General features: G+C 40.6%; 1 protein-coding gene and 1 non-coding gene across 7 annotated transcripts in view; one reads left to right on the top strand and one right to left on the bottom strand.

Moving 5' to 3' along the window:
* The first annotated feature begins 2,110 nt into the window (after positions 1-2,110).
* Dync1i1 (dynein cytoplasmic 1 intermediate chain 1) overlaps positions 2,111-26,785 on the top strand; it is a 302,775-nt gene continuing 278,100 nt past the window's right edge. For 4 of the 6 annotated variants that reach the window (XM_034519247.2, XM_034519245.2, XM_034519243.2 and 1 more), the window contains exon 1: positions 2,153-2,333. The gene's annotated coding sequence lies outside the window, so the exon portion shown is untranslated. Of the gene's footprint in view, positions 2,334-26,785 lie in introns of all 6 variants that reach the window. The other 2 variants (XM_034519246.2, XM_034519242.1) reach the window with 2 other exon arrangements.
* LOC117721169 (small nucleolar RNA SNORA48) lies at positions 14,097-14,234 on the bottom strand. The gene has a single exon (XR_004608426.1). It is a non-coding gene; the product is annotated as a small nucleolar RNA SNORA48 (small nucleolar RNA).

The raw sequence follows: 26,785 nt of genomic DNA, 5'->3' as shown, positions 1-26,785 counted from the left end.
GTGTTGTAAAGACAGAAATTTGGCTCCCCAGATGAGCTGAGTACTGAGGGAAGTAAATGGAACACAAACCTCAGCCAGGCTGCTCAGGAGCTGTGGTGCTTTGTAAATGCTCTGAGACTCAAGGTCCTTTTGCAGACTACAGGTTAATGTAGACAGACAGAATTGAGTAAATGGATATTGGATATGTATTTAAAAGGATTATTATATCGACTCAAGGGATACAATATAGGTTGTCAAACAATAGTTATCTTCATACTAGAGAAAACAAGAACCCATTTGTCTTAGTTAAGGTTTTACTGCTGCGAACAGACACCATGACTATGGCAGCTCTTATAAAGGACAATATTTAATTGGGGCTGTCTTACAGGTTCAGAAGTGAAGTCCATTACCATCATGGCAGGAAGTATGGCATCTTCCAGGAAGGCATGGAAAAGGAGGAGCTGACAGTTCTACATCTTGATCTAAAGGCAGTTAGAAGAAGAATGGCTTCCAGGCAGCTAAGAGAAGGCTCTTAAAGCCCACCCCCAATGTGACAAAGTTCTCCTAACAAGGCCATACCTACTCCAATAAGGCCACGTCTCCTAATAGTGCCATACTCTGAGCCAAGCACATTCAAACCACCACAGCTGCTAACGGGATAGTTCTGCGGTCCTAGTCCAGTGCAAAGACCGGGAGAATTCCTGCAGAGCCACACTGGTTTTCAGATCACTCTGGAAGGCTGGTTAAGCTGGCTTCTGATGTCTTCAAAGAATGGCAGCAGTAGCCATGGGTGAGGTAAGCTGGATAAACTGTGAACAAGATAGGTGTATTTGCCAGTATAATGGGAAGGTACTAGAAAGAAATACATGGGGAAATGTTCCCACATTTAGAATTCCCATATTTATCTTCCCTTTCGGATAACCCGATCAATAAAATGCCTAACAGGTGTGCCCAAGGGCATGCCTTTTAGTTTATTTCAATTCTAGTCAGGTTGACAACCAAGGCTAAGCATCACACAGTTCTTATAACATTTTGTCTACTCTATCAGGTGATATAAACTTTAAAAGAAAATTCATGTAGAGTTGACCTGCATTGAGCATTTTCAGTACATGGTAACAATACATTTTATATATATATATATATAATAACAATATATATGTTATCTTTCTTAGGATATCTTGAATCTCTACAACTTAAAGACATTTAGCCTTAAGTCAACTATTTCTATGACAAAAAAGACTAGCCAGGAAGACAAATTTGAAACAATGATAGATAAGACATTGTATTCATAATTGGATCTTATTTTGAAATTACTGTGGTAATCGACAAAATTACAAGTGTTTGGGTATCTGTGAGATGCCTCTCCACATATATCCTCTCTTCTCTGCACAGTGATGGCCAGGATGTCCATGCAAAATAATGAAAAACTCATCTACAAAGTAATGTCAATCGCATGTTTCCTAATGTCCTAAACTCCATTTCTCAGCTTTCCAACAGGGAGTATGGTAAACTTCCGGGAAGTCCAAAAATGTTACTCAGGTGTTTTGTTTTGTTTTTTAAAGCCAGGGCATCAGAAAAACAATGAGAAGCAAGCTACACACACACACACACACACACACACACACACACACACACTGTATATAGCATATATACATAGATAAGTGTGGCTATGTTTGTATACATGTGTGTATGTACATACATATATATATGTTTTATACACACACACACAAACACACACACACACACACACACACACACACACACATATATATATATATATATATATATATATATATATATATATGGAGAGAGAGGTATGATTTATATGTTTGTGTGTCTAACTGTGTATTTGTGTATGTCTGGGAAAACCTAGGTTCAGACATACCTGTACAGCACGGATAGATCTAAGCTTCTCTGTTCTTTTTGAAAAAAGACTTAAAGTTTCTCTGTCTGGGAGTGAAGTTGCCCATGGAGGAAATCATCAGAAGCTTGGCAGACTCATAGCTCTCCTTGGCAGTAACTTAGGTGTGCGCTGCCTTCGGCCCAGGACTGAATGTCCCCGGGTTCCCTCCTCCTTGCCAGGCTGGCCCGAGGCGGTGCTGCGCTGTGCGGAGGCCCTCCCGCGGGAGGCGCGGGCGTGGAGGGCGTGGGCCGTGGGCGGGGCGAGCCCCGCAGCCCGGGTGCTGGGAGCTGTCAGTGTCAGGCTCAGGAGAGAGGAAGTGATCGCTCGGGAGGAGCGCTAGCCTAGCCGCGCAGCGTGAGACAGCACATCCTGCTGGCGCGGGCCCGCTGCTCTCCGTCCTCCCGCGCCTCCTCCACGACCCCCCCAGTGAGCCTCCGCGGATAGCATCCAGGTAACCCATGGGTGGGAGGGAGGTCATGTCTATGCGCAGCCACCTCCGCGCCCCTAGCCCCAGGCGACATCTGCAGGACACCCAGGAGCTGCACGGTAGCAGTGACTGCGGCAGCCACCGCTGGGCAAACCCTGGGCCCCTTTCCCCGTGCTCCTGCTTACTGTAGTGCCCCAAGCTGGAGCCCTCCAGCGGCAGCCCTGGCTGCAGCTCCCCAGGAGCGGAGAGGAGGAAGGGTCAAGGGTATCATCACCTTGTAGCCCACCTTGTACACTGGGAGGGGCATGGCAAGATTCCTCACCTTGGTTTTTTTTTTTTTTTCCTCCCCGGGAGCAAAACCGCCAGCAACTGTGCTGTCTACATCCCTGTGGGCTACTAGCTCATGGCCCCTAGAAAGGAAGACCTGCAGAGTGAGGGAAAGGATGCTGTTTGATTACATTTCTGAGCTGTCTGCAAAGCTGGATGCTGTTGCTACCCGCCAAGTCGGAGGGGGCCAATGCACTTCCAACCGAGCTTTAATTAAACACTCATGCAAGATACCAGTTTCTTTCTCTGCTGGATAAAATAGAAGTGTGGCTGGGGATGTGTTTTGGTAAACACCTCCGCGGCTCTCCTTCCCCCACTCCCACCCGGAATTGCTCTGGCCATATAAAGCTCCGAGTCACCAGAGCACTGATCCTAGGAGAGCTGGTGAGGAACTGAGTGTGCCGGAGTCTCATGATTCTTACCTCCTCGGCAAATGTTAACCAGAGGCTGGGGACCAGGAGAGGGTATCACTTAGGAAACCGGAGGCTCAAGGAAAAGCATTAAATCGAATAAATATACTGGCCCTCCTGGACTCTAACCACACCTAAGGCAGGAACAAGTAGCCAGCCATTTTCTTGCTGGAGTTGTGTTTGGAATGAGCATTACAGACTTGATGCAATTTGAAGTTGTGAAGGAATTGCTTCTAGACATTGCAGACTAGCAGGAAGCTTAGCTGACAGAGTAGCTTGCCAGTGACAGTCCAAGATAGCCTAGGATAATATCATAGGTATGACTAATCATCCCCGGAATACTTTTGTGCAATTGTGGAAGTTATTGGGGAGGGAGGAATGTGTTGCTCAGTATTAGAGTATTGGTAACTTTGAAATGGGAACATCCGGTGCAATTTGCATCCCCCAGGGTCTTCTTGAGAATGTCTGTAATGCTTCTTCTGGGGTTTTGTTTGTTTGTTTGTTTGTTTGATTTGTTTGTTTGTTTTAACAATGCCTAGTTTGTTCCTAAAGGTTTACTATAGGGAAATGGATTTGTCTCTGTTCTTCTGAGTATTCTTCTTAGTGGAACAAGATCTGGCAGTCCTAGGTATGAGGCAGTGTTCTCTTCACTAGAACTAGCTCTCTGGGACGTCAGATCCAAGGAGCCAGTGATCAGGAGATACTCTTTTTAAAAACCATCCAGCACAATACCAGAGTATCGAATGCCCCCCTTCCCAACTGCCCGGGACTGGGCACTATTTTCGTCCCAGAACATTTTGTGCATGTCTGTCCTGTTTCAGGGTTCTGTCTTCTGTGTACCTGCATGGATTTCTGGGATGCTGAAGTCTTTTGTGCACTGGCTTTCTGAGGCAGAGAAGGCTGGTTCATAGCTTCTGCTCAGTGCCTGACCTGACCCCTTTCCTATTGAATATATGTCATGGGTTGGTTTCCCGTTAGAACCTTACTTGTGTCTTTATGGAGAATCCTGGTTGAGGTTATGGGTAGAGAAAAGAAGAAACTCTATACACAAATTGAATAGGTCAGAGTCACTAAATTGCTGTGTTTAAGACAAGGTACTATGAAATTTTTCCTAGTTCCTGTCTTTCCTAAATATATCAATTCCCTTGGCTACATATACTGAACTCCCCCCACCCCCGAGTCCAATGTTGATCAAGACTTTCATAGGAAATCCACACACTCCGTGCATGTTAGGACAGCTATGTAGGCCAATAGTGCAAACACAGTCCCATAGCACAGGCTTACCCTTTATCCTTATGGACCACTCCCCTTTCCCTGTTTCTTTTTGTCACTTAAACGAGCATCAAATGAAGGGATCAAAGACATCCATGGAAAGCTAAGTATCTTCTCTTTCTGCTTTATCCTCCTCACACTGTGTTCACTAAATATAGCCAAAGCTGATAAGAGCAGCAGCTACATGTGCTGAGCACATTTCGTGAATCCCATTTTAAATATCCTCTCATTTGTATTAAAAAAAAAATCGCATAGGGAAACTTATGACACAGGCATTGCCTATAATCTCTTTAAAGAATTAGGTCATAGTGATGTCAAGTAACTCCCTGAAAGTTTACGCAAGTTAATTGGCTAGGGTTTTGGATGCAGAAGCCCAGGTCTCCAGTTGTAACCACACATCCTGACTACAAAGCAATTCTGATTGCTTTAATTTCAGATACTGAGTAGTAGTCTCTGTTGGTGTTGTTGTTTCTGTTTTTGTCCTTAAGTTGGCTCCACAAGATAAAGAACCCTTAAAGATAAAGCAGAGTTAAGCGATATAAAGAGATCATAGTTAATAAATGGAAGAAGTAGGAGTCTGACCAGGTCAGGCAGCTCGACTCCAGAGCTCATCCATTTTGGTTACTGTTTTGTGATAACAAAAATAACATAAAGTAGACTGTAACTGTCCTGGCAGTAGACAACTCTTAAAGAGAGACACTTAGGCTATCAGACCATTGAAACAATGCACACCAACTACTTAAAAGCCACACCCCCCAAAAAACCTTATATAGGGGGAAGAGAAAGGTTGAAATCCTAGAGTCAATCAGAGGTGTAACTTGTCTCCTGGGAAGAGATTTCACGCTTGACATTTGGAAAGCCATCTTAGTGAGGGACCTGGAGCCTAGTAATGAGTCTGTAGGACCACTGCTCAGTTACACAAAGCTCTTGCCACTACTCAACACAAACCAGTCAGAACCTCAAAGAGAAACTTGGGGGTGGGGGGTGGGGCGCACTGCTTCCCTTTGTTTGTTTTTCTTCCCAAGGAAGTGATGTTGAGAAAATCTCCTTTCTGTGCCTTTCACCATTACTTATCCTTTTAATCCTTTTTTTTGTCAAGGATGAGTGGCCTAACATAGCTTGTTGGAGCTGGCAGGGTCGACATTCACCATAAAATCTCCCCTGACATTTTCTCTTAGATTACCCTTGAAGCTGCAAGTGTAGCCATATTTTTCCTCACCCAAGTGGTAACTACTGTGTATGACATCATAAACCCAAACTCCGTTTATCTACCCTTTGGAATAAAACACTGAATACCCACTCGCCCCACCAACAGAAAATTTTGAAGCTGTGTAAATTGTTGCTTCCCTTGACCACAGATTATTTTTCTTAAAAAACATGTAGTCTCTATATCACCTAGAAAATGTGTGAACATGTGTTTGTTTGGGTTCATTCGTGGAGTAATGAACAGACTGATATTTTGAGTTACTCAGTCCCTCCCCCGATACCTCCTGCAATTATTTCCTTTGCTTTGCTGTGTAAGAAGGCTGACTTGAGAATGGTAAAGCAAATCTTGCCATAACGTAGACTCCACTGTCTATGAACTAGTCTGGAAGAGATGCCAGGTAGTACATGGTCACCTTGATTTTCATTATTATAATTACTATTACTATTTTATTATTGGATTTGACACTTTTATGTCCATAGACACTGAAGAGGAGGCACATTGAAGTATTCAATGGTTAGGCATTGAATCTGGTAACATTGATGAATATTTTATGCATTTCTGCATAGATTTTTTTAAAGGGAAATTTAAGATATTTTTAAATAATATGAGATTAAAAACCACTGGTTCTTAAGGAGCTGGGGCAGGGGTTGGGGGGGGGACATAGAGGTCACTGTTGAAATGTATCAAGGCAAAAGCACTGTGCCAGGGCCAGCCAAGATAAAAAGATGTTCTTATCTGTCATATATTCAGCATTACACCCAGGTGTCAGGAATATCTACATGAGTTCAGTTTGCATTCAGGTGATGACTCCAGCAATGGCCATGGCTTGAGCATTGGTCCACTCTTCTGAAACTTACCCGGAGCATAATTTACTGACACAGTAGTTCATCAAATCACCCCAACATCCCGTAAGGTGGATGCTCTTGTCTTCTCACACAAACAAAGAGATGCTTAGAAAACCCAGCCGCTTGTCCCAGGCCACATGAGGCCAGCTAAGGAAGTACTAGATTTCAAATACAGATCAACTTAACTCCAAAGTCCATTCATTCTCTTCCTACCACATCTCATTGTCTCTCCATCCATGTGTGCTGCCAAAAGTGCCCTTTAATGTAGCTTTTTGTCTATTACTGCAGCACTCGGCGTCCTTCCAGAACTCACTCACCCGCTGATAGGAAAAGGCAGGCTGTATTATCAGAAAGAACACAGGACTTAAGCATTTCTCATTGTGACTTGTCTTCATTGACTGAAGATTAAGCCTCACTCATGTGACTTTCATGTATTTCCAGAGATCTTGTAGAATATAACAGCCCTTACCTAACTCAGTTCAAAGACAATCTGCCCAGGGTAGCAGCAGCTCAAGACTATAGCAAAGATGAATTTCCTTCCAGGTTTCCCCATCGGGGACTTTTCTGCTACAGTAACAATGCTGTGATCGGGAACACTGGCTCTGTACTAAATCCTGGGAGGCCTTGAACTTACCATACATTCGCATGCTCTGTTTACAGTTCATAGCAATCCTGAAGTTATATTGCAGAAATGGAGTGATGGAGGGCAGGATGCTCTCACATTCGGAATTCTGCTTCAGGCTTGGCGTCTTTGCATTCTGCTGTTTTCTTCAGTCCGTTCATAGCACACCTCGTTGTTTTATTTTGTGGTATAGAATAGCTAGTGCTATAAGTATGGCAAATGCATAAAGCATTTCTACTAGGGTTACGGGATTCTTTGCAATAAAAGAGGCAGGTCTGAGATACTTTAATGTGTGAGTATGTCCTTAGTCGATAGCTGAGCATGGCCACAGGCATCAGTGAACTTCATTATGACTCAACACAACAATTCTTAACGAATATTTTTTTGTTGTTGTTTTTTGAGACAGGGTTTTTCTGTGTAGCTCTGGTTGTCCTGGAACTCTTTCTGTAGACCAGGCTGGCCTTGAACTCACAAGATCCACCGTCTCTTCCTCCTGACTGCCACCACTGCCCACTGTCATCACTTCCTGGACATCACATTTTTTGGTTGGCATCATAATGGATTTTAATAATTATCACAGAGGGTGGGAAGATAGCTCAGTGGATGAGAATGTTTGCAGTGCAGCCATGAACATCTGAGTTCACGTTCCCAGAACACATATAAAAAGCTGGATGTGGTTTTATGTGCTATAACCCCAGCACTCTAGGGGCTGGAGACAAGTGGATTCTTGGCAAGTGCTGGCTGCCAACCTAGTTGCAAGTTCAGTGAGAGACCTCGTTTCAAGGGAATAGAGGAGAGATTAATGGAGCAGGGCAGCAGATGTCCTCCACTGACTTCCGTGTGTGCTTGGGTGTGTGCACCTGTGAACACACATGCCAGCCATCTGCCTACACTCCAGATACACTACACACACACGCAATAGAAAGTGATTAAACTATATTGAATGTGATTTTTCAGAATATGATAGACTTTGACAATTAAAGATAAAATAATGACAAACTGCATTAACTCAATTAAAATGTAATTACTATAATATCTATGTAGAAGATCTCTTTTACATGGCAAAGGGATATTTTTTTAGCTTGAGGTCAAAACTCACTAAAATTTGGACCACTTTTCCTCATATAACCTCCCTTTCTCCTTCCTTCTTTCCTGTTTTCCCTCTTCTTCCCTCTCCCTGCCTCTTCTCCCTCCCTCCCTCTCTTGTTCTTTTTCTTTCTTCCTTCTTGCATTTCTTATTTTTTCCTGTAGTGTGAAAGAAATGCCTTAGTAAGTGGATCTGGGAATGGAGTTCCCACTGAGGCGCATTCTCCAGCAGACACACAGAAGCTGCCGGTCTGGAGATCAGTGCCCTTGGCACTCCCCTTCTCCAGCTCCTTTTACACAGCCTCTGTGTGGCCAGGGGTGGCTGTGGTGCAGTTACTGGCTCCAGGCACCTTGTCCTTTGTAGTTACTTGAGAGGAGTGAAGGGCAGGAAGGTCTGCATGGAGTGGATGGGACCATCTCCAACTTGCAGAGAAAGGTGGCTATGTGGACAGCTCCTTCCTCTGTTTAAAGATTTTTTTTTTTCAGTGAGGTTTAAAAAAAGAGCCATTTTGTGTGTTTCAGATTGGTGGCTCTTAGCTAAGATCATTTGCCGGTGATTCTGGAAACACTGGGCCATGTCTGGACAATATCACATGCCACATGTAGGCAAGGGGACTGTAGCTAGCAGTGAGTGGGGAGAAGTACAGACAGCTGGTAGGCAATCCAGACGCTGCAGCAAGGAATTATCTGGCCTCAACGTTCAGTGAGGCCAAGGTTAAATCCTTCTTAAAATTCTCCAATTTTCTCATTAAAAATTTCCTTGCAATTTTAGTCTGTCTCCTTGGCCTTTGATAAGATAGCTGGATTATGACATCTAAAAGGGTGCATTAAAGTCATAGGAAGAAGGTGTGAGATGGCCTGCCTACTGCCTATGTGAACATCAGTTTGTTCACCTGTCTATGGGGATGACTGCTCAGCCCAGAGAGATAATGTGAGGATTATTGACAGTGAGTACACAAGGCCCAGAGGATGGTACACTGCCCTTCTATAAAGGATGCTTTCTATTGTCAAACAGCTGTCACACTCTTTACCCTTCTCTTCTCTAGACTGGATATAATCTTGCCCTCCGAGAACCAGTGAAAAATGGTATTTGGGCTTACACTTACTTATGTGTCTGCCTGCTTCCTTTTCAGACTCCCAGGTTTTCTGATACATTCTCCTGTTTCCCAGTAGAGCTTCTGATATATGGAAAACCCACAGCAGGCTTTAGTTGATCTGAAAGAGAAGACAGAATAAATCCCACTTAATTTTCTTAAAAGATTGGAGTCCTCCTTGCTTTAGGCCATTTTAATATGTTTAGTTAAAAAAAATCTCTGCCTAAAATGTAGCACCCATTATCAGTTTGGTCCCAGTGTGCATTTGGCAATGCCTGAGATTTTGGAAGCCTTTCCTTCCAGTCAGTCATATGGTGTAACTCTGCTGTGGCAAGGGGAGTCTTGGGAGCTTTCTCTTCGGGAAACAGCAGGCAAGATGGTTTGGGCATATGTTTCCTCTGTGAATCCCTTAAGCAAATTCTTTTGAGACAGACAGAAATGGAGATGCAGAGAGACAGAGACACACAGAGATGCAGAGAATATATGTTAGCATGATGTGGATGTAATGTGGCTGTGCATGTGGGCTTGTATGTGTGCACACACACATGTGGAGGCTGAAGTTCAATGTCACTGGACATCTTAGTCACTTCGAGCCTATCCTTTTGGAGTTAGGGTATGTCACTGAACTTGGAGCTCGTCCAGTCACCTAGACTGGCTGTCCAGAGAGCTACAAAAACCTGTCTGTCTTTTTCTTCCCAGCACTGGGTTTAAAGACTTGGACTGCCATGCTGGGCTTTTCAGGAAGTAGCCAGGGGTCTGAACTCAAATTCTTCATACTTGCACAGCCAAGACTTTACCACATAGTCCCTCTTAGACTAATTCTTCTGATTTGGCTTTCTATTAGACACTCTTTACTGAGCAGTTCAGTGCTTTGATTCACAGCTAATGTGATGAAGAAAAGTTATGACTCATTTATTACTGGGTTTACACTTTATTACAGTGTCCCATGTGAGGCCATAATCATGATGATATTTGAAGTGGCGCCAGCGGATAAATGACAACAGAACACTTCATCTCCTTTGTCTACAAACAGTTTCCTTTGCAGAATGCAAGCTAGAGTGTCTACTCAGCTTAGGTCTGAAATTGTGCCTACATTTACGTTGTACAAGATGAGGATTTCACTAATTGAATTGGACTATGGTTTCTCCTTTAGAATGCAGTTAAGGTTCTATAGCTCAACCTGTGGAAATGTTTAACTATCTATCAGGCTTCTGAATGTTGAAAATGTGAGTACAGATGACTTGAGAGCCTAGTCCCAGAAAGAAATTGTGGATGTCTATAGTTGGTGGGGTTTTGTCACTGGAAAAAAAAAAAAAAAAAAACAGGCCCAGGGGAAATGTGTGTTTAGACAGTGTCCTCTTTTTACATGGCCTGCCTCTCCTATTACATCATTCACCTGACTTGTATCAAAGGGATTGTGGGAAATGCTGTGTATTTTGTGGAGGAAGAATAACAAAACCTTTCTCTGCTTGCTTTCTTTATAAGTGTGACTGTGTTCCCTCTTGGAAAGGTATAGGTTACTCCCACAGGGAAAGAGGATCCTCCCTGTTTGAATACCTCAGTCCAGAGGAAGGCAGGAATCTATTCACTTAAGTTAAAATGTCACGATAGATCTCCTCGTGTAAATATAGACCTCCCAGGGACAGTGTAAGGGGAAGATTTGGCCTTCAGTGTTTCCTTGCTTTTTCTTTCAAGCTTTTAAATATTTCTCAAATCCTGCTGAAAAGCCATCAGCACCTGAAACAAGGGTGAAATTCCACATCTCACATCATTCAATATAAAGGGAACTGTACTCAGTTCTCTTAAATTTTCTAAAATAAATATGAATAACTACCCCTAAGGGCCAACAAACTAGAGATTTTAGTTGTAAATTGGAGAAAAGCATTTGCAGGGGAGGGAGAAAATACTCTTTTTCAGTGTGTTGTTTATTTGCTACATTCTGTGAGGGCTGGGCCATGTACTACAAGAATATTAGCAAAAGTTTACTTTTAAGGATGGATGAGGAGAGTGGGGACATCTGGTCAACCTCATGATTCCTTTCTGCTACACTGGGCAGTAAATGTGAGCAGCATATGTAGAGTGTTTTCTCAGCTCTTTGAGGAAAAACACAAAACTAGAGCTGCTTTAGACCAGTGTCTGTGTGTTTCATAAACTGAAATGTCAGTATAAACTGACATGTCAGCTCCACGGTATGGTTAAGGGGGAGGTTTTTATTGTAGATATGGGTGAGAGAACAGGCAGAGGTATCTGGAAGAATCCAGAGCAAAGAAAGAAAGAAATAGACTAAACATAGCCACCAGACTGGATATGACCAGGGGGATCTGTGAGAGAGGGAGAATATCAGAAGATAAAGAACTGAGAAAACAGTGCAAAAAGCAGGAGCAGAGCATACAGGGAGGGAGGGAACAAACACATTTAGAATAGCAGAGTCACATGGAGAATGAGCAGTTGCAGGAAGGAAAGGCTGTGAGCTGGAGAGAGTTCAGGTTAGAGCAGGAGGTGAGTGAGACAGGCAGGAAGCTAGCATGGACTCCAAAATATATAACAGAATCTTGTGATTCTGAGAAAGTCTGGAGGCCAGCTTGGGTTTTGATACACTGATAGATGCCACAGGTAGCCATATGTCCCTTCTGCCATACATAAGAGAAATTACTACTTTGGAGGTAGGAACCAGTTTTACAAGTTTCTGAGAAAGGCTGATTTTTATCTAACCACCAGAAATCCTCTTATAGCCCAGGCCAAGCTCATTTCTGTGTATTTGGACTACCTTTTAGAGTTTGGAAAATTGGAATGTTTTTTGACATGGTAATATAGACTTGGTGCTTTCTTATATTTACACTCTCTTCATAGGACAGTATAGAGCCACAGGCAGGGAAGGAGTGTCCTTGGCAGTTTCCAATACTTGCTCATGGAAAATGAGAGTAACCAGAATCTTGGCTTACTGGGATGGAGTAGGGCCATAGGGTCAGGCTATAAGATAATACAATAAGAAACAATTCCAATTTCTTCAACAAAGCAACAATAGAAGACTTCTCTTGCATATGCTTCATGTATACTGTGTGTGTCAGCAAGGGCCTTTCCCATCATATGCACTCGAAACCCCAAATATGGAGGCTCCATCTTGAACCATGAGATAGAAAGAAAACATAAAGTCCTATCACTGCTGCAACATTACATACGAGATATGCATGGTCTTTGTGAGGTGAGCCCATGGCAAGTTTTTCTGGCTTGTATTTCATTGAGAAAAGCCAGTCACATAGCCTCACCTTATGTCAGTGGCTCCTTGAATGATGTCTTATGGCAACAGAGCAGTACATTTTGTGATTGACAACAAGAAAAATGAGATTGGAAGAGAAGAGGGTTTGCATGGGAGCTGCCTATGCTGATGATAACCACTTCCTGCTCTAATGATATCATCCCACTCTAGTAGCTCCTAAAAGAATACCAGTTTTGTTTTAGAATATTTAATGTGTACAAATTATAATAATTTTAGAAATTTTAGTAGCATCATGATGAAAATAGGTTCTTAGAAGCATGATATTACATATCTGAATTTTTGTTGATAATTAATAACATGTATGTAATATTAAAATTAGTTTTCTTTCTTTAGCCGTTTTTCAATTTTGGTCAAGAACTTAGGACTTAGCCGGTCCCAGCTAAGATCAATACTTGCTCCTATGAACATTCCTCCCATTGAATTTGCCAAACAACAGACTTCAGTTTTATTGTAGCAAAACCATTTCTATTGATGTTTTAATCTTCATTCTCCTCTTTTGTTCTTACATAGAAAGAAAAACATAAAGTGTTTATGAGTCAGTGGGAATGGATTGGCGTGACTAGGAACTCAGAATTAGGTCTGCTCTGACTGCTTCCTATTCATTCAACCTTGATAAGTAATTATGTCGGCCTGAAACATGTTTTCTTCATCTATGAAATGGAATTAATGTCAAGAGTATACCTTTCCTAGTGTCATGACAAGACTTGAAAGAGTAAAACCCAGTTAAATTTCTATTCCTTAAATGGTTAATTTTTCATTTTGTTATTTTGGCATGTTCAACAAAAACATTAACTTCCAGGGATGAAGGAATTGACACATTGGGCATTTGGGCCTCAACTAACATGGGCTTAGTAATTCTTGACACTGGATATTTTTGAAAGAGGGGGCTTATGTATCCCTAGATGCCTCCAATTTGAAATGTAGATGAGAATGACCATGAACTTGTTAACCTCCTGCCTCTACCTCTTAAGTTCATAACCACACCCAATTTGATATCATGCTGGACATGTCAGACAATCACTCTACCAACTGAGTTACATCCATAGTCTGAATCCTAGTACTTCTGTTGAAAGATCATGTTGTAGAATCTATGTTCTCTCTGTGCCTGAGAAGTGCCTAGTTCAAGGTTCATACGCTAAAATGATGAGACATTCACTCAACACTCTTTGGGCTTGTAAGGTGACCATAGTTCGGAGATCACAAGAGTGCCAATAAGGCATTTATTCTAGTCTAGTTACTCAGGTCTGTTGAGATTGTGTTAAATTAAAATAAAACTAGATATAAATTGTTAAATCATGAATACTTTCTGCTTGTGGGTTCCATAAAGTTGGAAAATCCACATGCTTATAGTGTAGACTTAAACAATATAATCAGCATCACAGGCAACAGTTGACAACTGAGAGTCTGCTATGGGTCAGAGGGCATGTCTGTGGGTGACATAGTGATCCTCAGGTCTCTGTCTTCCTCCTCCTCTGTAGCACTGCATGGTGGTTGGCAGGGCTCTGTGTGTCTATGGTCTTCCTGTTCTGTGGGATGGAGATCAGATCTATGGGCATCTTTCCCCACCCACACCGTGTGGCAAGGCTGAACGCAGGTCTCTGTCTGTCTGTCTTCCACCTTCCACCCTGTACTGCCTGGATTTGATTTTTATATATCTTAGTAATAAAACAGCTTGGCCACCAAGTCAGGCATCGAGCTAGGATGAACAAGTTGTCACCTGCCCTGCCCTCACTGATAGAAGAACACCACCACCAACAAGGTGTCTCTTTGCCCATTGCAGGGAGAGAGGTTGTTTCCTTGTCTTGTTTTTCTTGTTTGTTTTTGAGACAAGATTTCATATTGCTTTTGGACTTCTGATCCTCTTGCTACCTCCTCAGTGGCAGGATGATTATAGGTGTATGTCATTGCCACCAACTTCAAACCAATTCTTCAATGCAAAATGGGAGAAGTTTGAAGGGAACAGCACCACTTTTGTGGGCTGCACACTAGAAAATGGCTACATCTAAAAAGTTTATCTTGGCAAACAGGTGTGAGGATGCTTATCAGTTGTAACACAGAATCAACAACATGGAGATCCTTTGTCTCAACTTAATAAAGAGGTGGGCTGGGCTGCCTGTGAAGAGAGGGTGTCTAATTCTAGAGCATTTCTGGTGTCCCCTCCAGTGAGGACTTGAGGATGAGACGTCAGACCACTGATTTGGTAACTACTACATGACTTTTCTCCAAACTTAAGAATCTATAATTCTATATACCAGTCACCCTACTCTGGTCAGGTCCTACTGTGAAGTTGGAGCCAACCCAAACATGGGGCCTGGTGCTAAACTGAAGCATTAAATGCAGTGGTCTGTGTCATCTTCCTTTCCCTTCTAATTGTCCAGATTGCAATATTCTTTCTTTCTTTCTTTCTTTCTTTCTTTCTTTCTTTCTTTCTTTCTTTCTTCCTTCCTTCCTTCCTCCCTCCCTCCCTCCCTCCCTCCCTCTCTCTCTCTCTCTCTCTCTCTTTCTTTCTTTCTTTCTTTCTCTCGTTTCTTCATTAAGTGTTCATTAAATTCCTATTAGCCATGAAAGTGGTATCAAAGTATTAGGTGTAGCTGATAAAAATTAAACAGCTTGTAGCAGTCATTAATCCAAAAAGAAACCTAGATGTGATGACACATAACTGTCACCTACTACTCAGGGTTCAGAGCCTCAGTTCTCCTTGAGCTACACTGAAAATTAAAGGGACTGGAGAGGTGGTTTAGCGGATAAAAACACTTGCTGTTTCAATTTCCAGCACCCATGTGGGGTGGCTCACAACTGCTTGTAACTCCAGTTCCAGGGGATTTGATACCTTTAGTCTCCACAAGCACTCAAAATCAAATGCTCATATCACATACATACATATGCGTAGTTTTTAAAGTAACACAAACAAATCTTAAAAAAAAAAAAAAAAAAAAAAAAAAAAGCCAGGCAGTAGTGGTACACACCTTTAATCCTTGTACGAGAAGACAGAAGCAGGCAGACCTCTGAGTTTGAGGCCAGTCTGGTCTACAGAGTGGGTTCCAGGACAGCCAAGGCTACACAGAAAAACAAAAACAAAAAAACAACAAAGAAAACAAAACAAAAAAGCAGACACCAAACAACTATATTATTTCTAAGCGTATACTCACTACCCCCAACTATACTGTTTCTGGTTTGAGGGAAAAAAAAAAAAAAAAAAAAACCCAAAAACATGAGACAAGTTGGGAGATAGAGAGTTCACACCCTGAATGCTTATCTTATGCAAAGAATATATATTAGACATGCCAGGGTATCCACTTTGAAGCGTAAATTCTCACATTTTCCTGCTATAAAGCAAAGGTGTGACATGTAAGGAAGTGTTAATTTGAGTTGTTGGCATTGGTTAACACTCTAAATTCAATAGTGTCGACTTAATGTATAATTGCTTGAATTTTTCAAGGTTATTAAAAAAATTTTTTTAGAAAAATACATATTTTTTCTTCTGCACTGAAACAGGACCAGAAAATAAAAATAACTGCCCTGGGTCACTTACCGCCTGAGAGGATAGCTTATTGCTCATTGACTCTCTAGCCCCCAAAGCCATTCAACCATCTGCTGCAGTCTCATAGAACTGTGCTTTCCTGAAGACACAACCCCACTCCTGTGACTGGCTCCTACTGCTTCTCATCCACAGATTCCCACACTAAGCACATGTCAGTGTCTGGCTGATGCAGCTCTCCCTTCACAGAGCCCACCTCGTGTTCCAGCTACTGCGTGCCATCTGCAGTGTGCTGTGCCATCTCAGGCATCTACCACATTTTCCCATGCTGTATTGCCAGAGTTTTCCAACCCAACCATATTACAACTTTTTGAGACAGGCTCTATTTTGATCGTTTGTGTAAAGTCCCACAGTATACTCAGAACAGAACTTTTATTTGATAGGGCCTTAGTAAGCTTGTCATTCGGTTAATTAACATAAAGACATAAATTAACATAAAATAAAGACAAATTTAGCATTATGGATGTAACTGTGTAAGTTTCTAAGTCTTTGTAAAAAAATTGAATTAAAGGTATTTGAAGTTGGTTAAATGTTTTTATTTTAATTCACATGTTCCTCTATTATATGCAGAATCTAGACAATAATACATGTACGTGTGTTATATGTATATGCATATATATGCATACACACACATATATATGTATATACTTTGTACATGTGGTTATAGTATAATACGAAAAAAAAGAGAAGAAAAAAGCTAATTCTAAGAGGATTGGGAAGAACTGAGTGCAGGTGATGGACATGAGTTATGAAACAATAAAGTAATTGCCTTCCCAGCTTTAGTTCTTTATGGAGCTTTTGGTTTTGGCAATAAATAAGTACATAAAATATACTGGATTCTGAAGGTATAAAATGTAATGGGAAATTTCTTCAACTTACATTTGGAATGTCTATACTAACTGTACAGAAGTTCATCAACATTTTGAGTCCAATTCATTTCCATGTGTGATGTCTTTATTTTTAAAGGTGTTTTTTATAATAAAGTTTATAAAATTGAAATATATATATATATATCTTAAAATTTTAACTTACAATAATTGCCTTATAAAGTAGTGTGAGTCTTCTTGCCTTTCATGAAGAACTTAGGCCAAACACTCAAGGAGTTCTGTCTTCTCTTACATTAGACATGACACCGCATCTTCTCTTGACCATGCCCTATTCTTTTGCAAAGAGTCACTTAATACAGTAGAGACTGTGTGTATACCTATGTGGATGCATACTCATATATGGCTAGAAAATGCGTCTTGAACATCCACATTCTTACATGTGATGATGTATCATATTGAAACTATGGATATGGATGTGATTTGAGCTATCAGTTAATATACACACAAGCATCACTAAGGTATGGATTTTAGCCTTGAAGTTCTAGATTATTCTTGTATAGCCCAAGTCCTCTAGCACCATAGCAGTGAATAAACACACAACCAATGTGAGTCTATGTTATACATTAAGTCACAAGCATAATATGCCAACTTTCAACTTGCTGGAAGAAATGTAGTCTCCGGTTTGGATTATCATTACCTGTTCCTCAAACTGGAGATGTTAAATCTGTGCATCCATTCTGATATTTTGAAACACTGTGATTGTTTGGGAAACATCTAACTGAGTTGATATTAAGTCAAGAAGTGACCTGGAATAGGGCAGCCTACTAGAGGAAAGGAGATAGAAGAGCTCATTCTAATTACTACATTGCATATTTTGTCACTCCTTGACATGATATGAGTCCTTCATCACTTTACAATTCTTTCTGCCAAAACTTGTTCTCTTTCAAATCAAATATATACAAGCCTATGTTCACTCAGAGAGACAGATGGTTAAAAATGGCTGTAGCTAAAGTAAAGTTTTTGAATAAAAAAAAATGCATGTAGTATCAGGCAGGTTTATGCCTTTTTAAGAACGGGGTAAATCTGTCCTGAATGCTGTCTCATACCATGAAGTTAGCCATTAAAATACGGCACTCTGTGCCAGGTCTCAGGCTGGGGTTTTTGTAGAAGCTTTTCAGATAGCCATTTGCTTTCTAAAAAAAGGTATTAAGATTGTGCTGATTGGACAAATGGCCAATACCCAAAGCCTAGAGTGTCGCTCAGCATTTGTGCTGACATAATCTGCAAGAGCATGTTCTGCTCCTGCGTGTCTGGCAGGACAGGACGGGGTTTCTAATTTTGTGGAGATACTGGGATAGTTACGAATGTAGGTTAAGTGTCAGTTTTCAGTGACTGGGCTTGTATTTTCTCCTTTCTGCTTGCTGGTCAATTAAAAAGGAGATGTGACTGATTTGGAAATTCTGTGGGAGAGTTTCAGTGCCTTATGAGTGTGTTATATGTTACATGTACACCCAGATAGTAGTTACTAAGATAGAGCTGGCTCAGTCTCCTTTGTCAATGGTCATCAGCCATTTCTGCTCATCCTGATATCTTATGTAAATGTCATGACTCAGGAATATCACAGCAGGAAAATAATTGATTGAGAAAGAATAAAAATAGAGACAAATTTAGAATTTAATGTATTAATTATTGCAAATGTATTAATTGTAGAACTGATGGTGATTTCTCTCTCTGACCTCCACAAACAATAATAAATCATGTGTGTGTGCATGTCTGTTCAATACTAACACCATGAAACAGAATTTTTCTTTAGCATCTACTGCAATGCTTCTAATTTATTCATAACCAGAATGACTGTCTGTGGTCACTAACATGATTTCAACTCTCTGCAATGAACTGGAATCCCTGTTTTAAAAGGATGATAAAGTACATAGTTTGCGATAGAAGTAAATTATCCAATGTTGTATGTAGTGAAATTCTTCTGTCTCTCTCCTGCCTACAGAGAATGACAGATCCCCTTGAAGCATAGCACAGCTATCTCTTGCTGTAGGGTGACCACTTACCTCTGTGTAGTAATGAAAGATCTCCCCCTTTTTCAGGTTCCCTTGCAGTCCTGTGCAAACTAGGGTGGTGGCTAACTCAATCTTAGGGATCTAACCTTTAATTTCATTTCAATCTTCATATCTCCCACCATGTTGTTTTGTACTTATGTTATATATATATATATATATATATATATATATATATATATATATCCCTTTGTCCATTCTTCCTCCTCTACTTGGGAAGCACCACTCACCTAGGCTCTCTTGTATCTTATTTCTTTTGTAATGTGTTTGATCCACCTACTCTGTGAAGCTCTGGCTCATTCCCTCTATGGACAAATGAGTCATCACAGATAATTGATTTCCATAGTTCTTGCTAGCTCTGTGTTGTAGTTTCCTTCTTTATCGCTCATAGAGCAAATGCTGGGATGAAAACTGCTAACACAAAACAAATGACTGTAACCAAGAAACAAAATAAAGAAAGGAGAACAACCCAATTAAATGCTAAAACCATGAGAGTGGGTCAAGGGACAGAGAACAATATAACCCTGGGCATACACAGTCTGTAAGAGTCTGCGCTGTGAAGAGTGGACCTTACGGTCAAAGTGGTTTGCTTTGGACAAATTCTCTACGTTGTCTTCTTGTACCTCTGTTTTTCTATTGTATGTTTTGCAGAGTTTGGTGGTCCTTGCCATTTCATAGACTCGTCCACATACTATATACCAGGAGAGACGACCAAGATAGACTAGACAGGTCAACCAGCTGATGCTGTCGGAATCTAATTAACTTCATAGAAAAATACGGCCTGTGTATAAGAACATCAGGCTGGGGAATCCTAGTCATAGCTAAAGCTCGTCAGATATAAAGATTTGCTTGTTAGCAGTCACATTAAAGACTGATTCCCCAGGTTACATGAAAGCCACTTATTTTTAGATACACTCATTTATTATCTCAGCAACTCAGAGAAAGCATCTCTAAGTACAACAAAGAACACTGTGCCGAAGCACAGATTATTCTTACAGTTTTAAAAAGAAAAACCAGCCTCCAGCTTGATGATTTCTTCCAAGGCATTTGGGGCAATAAATCCTAGGGTGCTGAATTTAGCACTTGCGATTAAACAATAGCGGTTATTAATTATCAATTCACTGGGTTTTGCTAACTAGCTCATGTAGAGTCAGAAAATAGAGATTAAAAATGTAAAGCAGGCAGACAATTTTGTATGAATGGACTTACAGTGGTAGTAATGTAATAAAAAATAATTTAATAGGTGACTTGATATTGGAGTGGGTGTTCATCGAACATTTGTGCCAGTGGGTGTGGAAAGAGTTTCCTTCACCATGGAAATAAAGAGGCTTTGCTTTTGCTTTGTTTTGTATTCTTTTTTTTTTTTTTTTGTTTGTTTGTTTTTTTTTTTTTTTTTTTTTTTTTTTTTTTTTTTTTTTTTTTTTTTTTTTGCATAACCAGGAAATTTCTTTGAATTTGTTCTTTAAAAAGCACAGCACTCTTGAGAAAATGGTGATTGGAAGATTCCTGGCATTTTGGTGAAAGCGTAGAAAGCTTTCCATTCCTATGTAGTGGTTGTTTGTCAGCAGCTCAGAGATGCTTGCTGAGCTCACTGCCTGCTGCAGCAGGCACATTGCTCACTTAGCTGCGGCCCAAAAGGGGAAACTTACACCAACAGAGTGTCAGTATCAGGGTAGTACATGTGTCAGACTTCCTCGAAAGGCAGTTCTCGGCTAGGCTAGTGAACGTGGATATCCTTTGGTAGCTGGTCTGATGCAAACCTGCAGATTTCTATATCCGAGTCCCAGAACCAATGATGTGTTTATAAAAAATAATAAATAAAGAGATAAAGAGAATATGTTCTATGGGTGTTTGGAGAGGTATGAGGGAAGGGGATGTCTCAGCAGGGCCATGCAGAGGCATCCCTTCTCCCTGAGGGACCAGTCACACCACACCTGTATAGTATAGAATAGAGTTTATTCAGGGCATGGGGAGGAGAGCCAGGAGGGTAGTAGAGGCAGAGAGAGAGAGAGGGAGGGAGGGAGGGAGGGCGGGAGAGAAAGAAAGAGAGAGAGAGAGAGAGAGAGAGAGAGAGAGAGAGAGAGAGAGAGAGAGAAGCAGAGGCCAGCCATGATCACGTGGAGAGAGGGGGAAGGGAAGGGGGAGGGGGTATAAGACAGAGAGAAGCTAGAGGCAAGAGATCAAGAGATTATGAGAGAGGAGGGAGCAAGCAGTCCCTTTTATAGTGGGCCAGGCCTACCTGTTGCCAGGTAACTGTGGAGATGGAGTTTAGACAGAATACTAACAACATACCTCCATTTCATCCTGCACAGAATGCTAATGACACCTGTGAGGAGTGCTTGGCCCATGTTTGTGATATGGTCATGATACAGTCCCACAGTTTGTGGCACTAAACTGGTGAAATATGAGAAACTGATTGCATGGGAAGGTGCTGTTCTCCAAAGTGGTACACTCATATGAGACATGCCCCTGCCTATACACAGAAGAAAGATACATCCTTATTTCTCACCAAGAATACAGAGCAGAACCTAAACAATGAGTCTAATTTATTTCCCTTTGGTTATACCATTTAAAAAATACATAATTACATTTGTTTGTTTGTTTATATGTGTGAGTGGATGTGCATGCCACTGTGTTTGTGGGTAGTGGGAAGGGGAGTCAGGTAATCCCTTCCAGCCTGTGGTTCTGGAACTCAGATTGTCTAGCTTGGCAGCAAACTTGCTCACCAGCTGACTCATCCCGCCAGGACTAGGACTCTATTCTTCATCAAATGTCTATTAAAAACACAAGTTTAACAATTTATTGGTGTCTTCAGCCCCATAGAAGGGCAGAAGCCTCCTGTACCATGTAAAACTTATATAAATAAAACTATAATTTTGCATTGTTAATCTGTTGTTTGTTATAGGGTCCCCAGACAGTGAATGAAAGGTAGATAGAAGAAAACGATATTTTTCTTCTCCCACATTTGATGGCTCACAAAAGCCTTCTTGAGGGTCTCACTGAGTTGAGATGCAAAAGGCAAATGGGAGTTATTGAAGAATGAGGGATGAGCAAAATGTTTTTGAAATTTGCCAAGTGATAAAGGCATGGAATGGTTTGTTATGTGACGTCAGAACAAGAACTGGAAAGTAGAAGTCTATGGATGAAGAGATGGGGGGGAAGAGAGTGTACTGGAGATGTGTTGTAATGAGTATTCATCAGATTTGGGTGACTAAAAGATCACATACCCATTGTGGAGGGGTCCCAATGAGGAACAAGGTTAATTAAGAAAGAATACAAGATAAAAAGAGTATAGGGACCACTAGAAGAGCAATGATGGAGATTATTAATGGTGATGTGAATGGATCTGAATAAGGGATGGCAAGATGGCTAATTTTACATAGTAAAATTTGGAGTACTGTTGAAACATGCCTGTGGGGTATGGCGAGCGTGAGGATTTGGAGGCTGATCAAGGGATGTAGAAAAATAGGACATGGCAACATTGTGTAAGAAGATTTATTAAATATTTGGGTAGGATTGCTTGAAAGAGGAAGTCCCACACAATAAACTTTACAACTGTAACCACCTGGCCAAAAGCAGAAGAGCTCAAGGAAATTTCCAGTAATGGCAAAAGGAAGCCCACATGTGTTGTCGTAATTGTCTAGAAACAAGGTTGGGGTCTGAGGGTCAGAGAGCTCTGAAAAGTCTGTAACATCCACAGTAGTTTTATTCATGACTAGCCGATTATCAGAAATGCTTTATTATGCATGCAAAGAAAGCCATGGATGTTAAGAGTTTGTTTCCGGCTAGTAGGCTTTCAGCTAATGGTATCAACCAGTACCACAAAAGAAAACCACATAGAAGCCAATAGACAAGAACCACCTTGTCTACTTGACATGACATGTGTGTTTTGGATGCCTACTGTAGGTCTGGTGTGGTGATGAGGAGCTAACATGTCAGTTCCAAATGAAGCTTACATCATGGTTTGTGGAGATGCTGCCTGCACCTTTTCAGCTGTTTCTTGAGAGAGCTTAGGTTGAAAAAATGTTTTATTTATACAGACAAACTTTAGCATCTCTAGAATTAGAAAGATACTTTCTTTTTATGTAAAGTGCATGGCTTCTTGTTACCTGGCCCAATAGTTAACCAAAGAAGATGCCTCATCCTTCTCAGATGTTTTGATCCAAGAATTCTCTGTAAGTGTTTTGTCTCTCTTCCTGCTGGTTTTCCTATTGACATTCCCTACAGGGCTCCCATGCCCTCACTTGAGGTTCCACTTTCTCATTCCTTTTTTGCCCTAATTTTGATAGATACAATTCCACAATACTTCCCTATAGTTGTCCAACTGTTCTATCTCTGCTCTGCTTTTGTAGGCATTCAAAGATTCTACTTGAAATTCGCATTTTCTAAGGACTCTTGATATCATCTGAGCATTTCCTGAGGGGAAATACTCTAAGACCTAAATGGCTGATTCTCTTAATTGAGAGACAATTCCTTTTTTCAATGAGAATCATGCTGAATCTCTAAGTTAATGAAATGCACCATAGGGGTCAGAAATGAGACTGATATTTTTCAACTTTTTGGCAATGATAACAATGGCTTTCGGGTCCTTTAAGATTGAAGAGCTCTCATCCAGACTCTGTTAACTGGATGAGGACAGATTCCCTATGGATTGATTTTGTTCTCTAGTATAATGGGCCTCTGGGCTGAGTGCTTGAGTCTATCCTGTCTAATGTACTGCAATTTCCAATGCTCAAATTTCATCTTAAGCAGGCAATTTGGCTGCTCAGAATCAGGAAGCAAAGAAAAAAGGACTAGTGATAGCCCACAGGCGTGACAGTCATAAACATATCTCAGAAATTCATTGTGAACAAAGAAAAGGCTTACTTTGAAAATATTGACTCACTTCGTAGTTAAGAACTTCTATGAATACAGTTGAAAGATACATAGAAACAATATAGATGTTCAAATTTTGTGTCTATGTAGAGATGAAACAGTTGTCTGTTGAAGAAGATAGATTCTTCCTAGGTAGATAAAACTCATATAGTCCTGAAGACCACGGAATACTGGTTTTCATGCTGTGCTTGCAAATCTCACAGGCAAAGGCTGTAATTGCAATTCACATGTTCTGCCATGAGGAGGTGGTATTGAATGGTAGGAAGATTGAACTGAGTGTAGACCAAATAGTGTTCACTCCAAAAGCCTTTTAAGAAGGCTTTTCTTCGGCTTAACGTGTGCGTGCATGTGCTGAGGGAAGACAGTGAATGGGGACACAGAAAAGTCTTTGTTTAGATATTTGGAGTGGCTACCAGAACTTGTTCAAGTAGACAAGAGCTCTACCATGGAGCTACATCCCCAGCCCATGAAACGGCTTCCTGGTTTGTATTCCTTACCTCTTGCCTTAGTAGCAAATGAGACATCTTTCACATGCAGTTCTATAGGAAGTTTTTCTCAAGGCCTCATTCTCCCTTTCTATTATTCATCACTCTGTGTGTTCCAGGTCATAAATCTTCCTGGAACTTCTATACTGTCTTCTGTTGTATAATTCCTGTACCCAATCTTATTTCGATGTTTCATTGTTATCTACTGTATCTTTCACTTACTTGTTTATTTTTAAAACAAAGAGCTCAAGTTTGTTCTTTTGGATTATAACTCATATAGTGACATTTTTATTAAGTGAATGTCTCTGCAAGCTTTAGAATCAACTCCATGTTATTAGAAGCAGGTTGAATAAGAGTGCAGCTTGGAGATTTTTTTTCAGGCTCCAACACATACTTAATATTATAAGTGTCAAAGCTATCTTCATAATAACTAAATAAACACTAAGATAAATAACTGTCATTTTTTTTCATTGTAATGTTATTTGCAAAGCAGATGAAAGAAATCTTGAGTTTAATTGCTGGTGCCTAAGTATGACTCAAGGCAGGGGCACCACACAGCTAGTGATGGCAGCAAACACCATTGCTATGTAATCACAGCTTGAAAAGAAACCGAAGTGTGCTTAAGACTGGTCTTCATAAGCACAAGTCAGACATTCCTGAACATTCCCTTTTTGGAAAAAATACCATTACGTGGCAAAGAAAATGCAAAACTTAGCTGTTGCCTACCAACGTTTAGTGGTTGTCATAAGAAAAATCATTGTGATAGTTAGAATTGTGAGTCCAAAATATTGCTTTTCCCCCAATAAATATAATTTCTTTTTGCTTTGAAACAGCACCTGACAGACTATGAATTTGGGCCTTCAAAAATTCAACAAACCAAAATGATTTAGAAATAATGGGAAAAAAATGTGAGCTCAGAACACAGTACACAGAACAGTAGTTAGAGAAAATGAGGTCCTTGAGGAAAAGTTCTCATAGAACTAGATATGATTTTTTTTTCTTACATGGGTACCTCAGGGAAGGGCCAAGACATTCTTGGTGCTCAGTGTTAAAGCTCTTGCCTGGCAAAGGGAGACAGACATGGCGTGGGCAAGAGCGTGATTTGGAGAGATATTTTTCTAAAAGGTCCGTTCCTGAGCTTGTCTCTAGGAGAGTGCAGCTGTCTATAATGTTTTGCTAATGATAAAATTTGATAAAATTTTAATAATAAAATTGTATTAAGTACACAATAAACTTGAGGGAGCTTTGACCTGCCACAACCATGAACTTGAAAGTTTTACAATACCTGGAAAGTTTTATGAAGGCATTGGTAGTAACAGTCTTTAGTTTGGATTCTTGGATATTCCATAATGAAGTATGTCAACAGTTGGGAAAGTTTGCAAAATTCACTATTCTCCATTTATTGAGTTTTTCCCCAGATAACCATTATACGACATTAAAAAATTAAATCACACATTGCTAAAAGATTCATTCAAAGTGTAAGATAGATCTGTGAACTTGAGTATAAGAAAAGTTCAGGGCACACAGTGTTTCTTGGTTGATGTGATTTATATGTGCATTGCAGCTAACCTTCAAGGAACTGTGCTAGATGTTGACTTTTGGTGTAAAATCAAAGAAAGCTCACAATTACCTGAAGAAATTACTTGAGTCCTTCTTTCTCAGACTGCATATCTATGAGAGGCCAGATTTTCTTCATAGGCTTCAACTAAAACACCAGGTCACAACAGCCTGCAGAGACACAACTAGGAGAAATTACCCGCATTTTATTTAGATATTTAAAAGATATCTGAAAAATGTAAAAATGTTCCATTCTTTTTAATGTTTTTGTCTTAGAAGACAACATTTTAAAAATAAAAATGTTGCATTTATTATTCTAAAATTAATTATTAAGCAGATTTACATTTTATTAGCTTTAATTGCTAACATGGTTCATGTTAATAGATATGAGCAAAATAACCAAAGGCTGTTAAGGTACTTGATATTTTATAGGACCATTTTTATAAGGAGGGTATAAGCAGGTACATCCAATAAAATGTTTGAGAACTTCTCCTGTACAGTATCACTAGACCTGGATACTGTCGGATCATGAGATAAATATCTTCAGTATTCTCACAGTCTACTGGTTGGGTGCAAGAATTTAGAAATGATCTAGAGAGGCAGCTTGATTGATAAAGAACTTGCCTTGGAGACCTGAGATTAATTTCCTGAATCCACACTGAAAAAAATACCACAACCAACCAAAGGCTAGGCATTGTGACATGTGTCTGTAATCCCAGAACTCAAGCAGTAGAGACAGGCTGATCCCTGGGGCTCACTGCCTAGCCAGCCAAACATACTTGATGAATTCCAGGCTGGTATCTGAAAAAAAAATGGGTAGTATTTAAGGAATGGCCATAGATATTATACATGCGTGTGCAAACACACACTCAGTTTTGGAAATGATGCTGGGGATTTAGCTCCATGGTAGAGCACTTGCCTCTCACGTGCAAGGCTCTGACATCCTTGTTCGGTGCTACAGGTACTCCAAAAATACTAAACATCC

This window comes from Arvicanthis niloticus, chromosome 15 (genome assembly GCF_011762505.2).
Source record: "Arvicanthis niloticus isolate mArvNil1 chromosome 15, mArvNil1.pat.X, whole genome shotgun sequence".
NCBI lineage: Eukaryota > Metazoa > Chordata > Mammalia > Rodentia > Muridae > Arvicanthis > Arvicanthis niloticus.
This window is presented reverse-complemented; position numbering and strand designations above follow the sequence as displayed.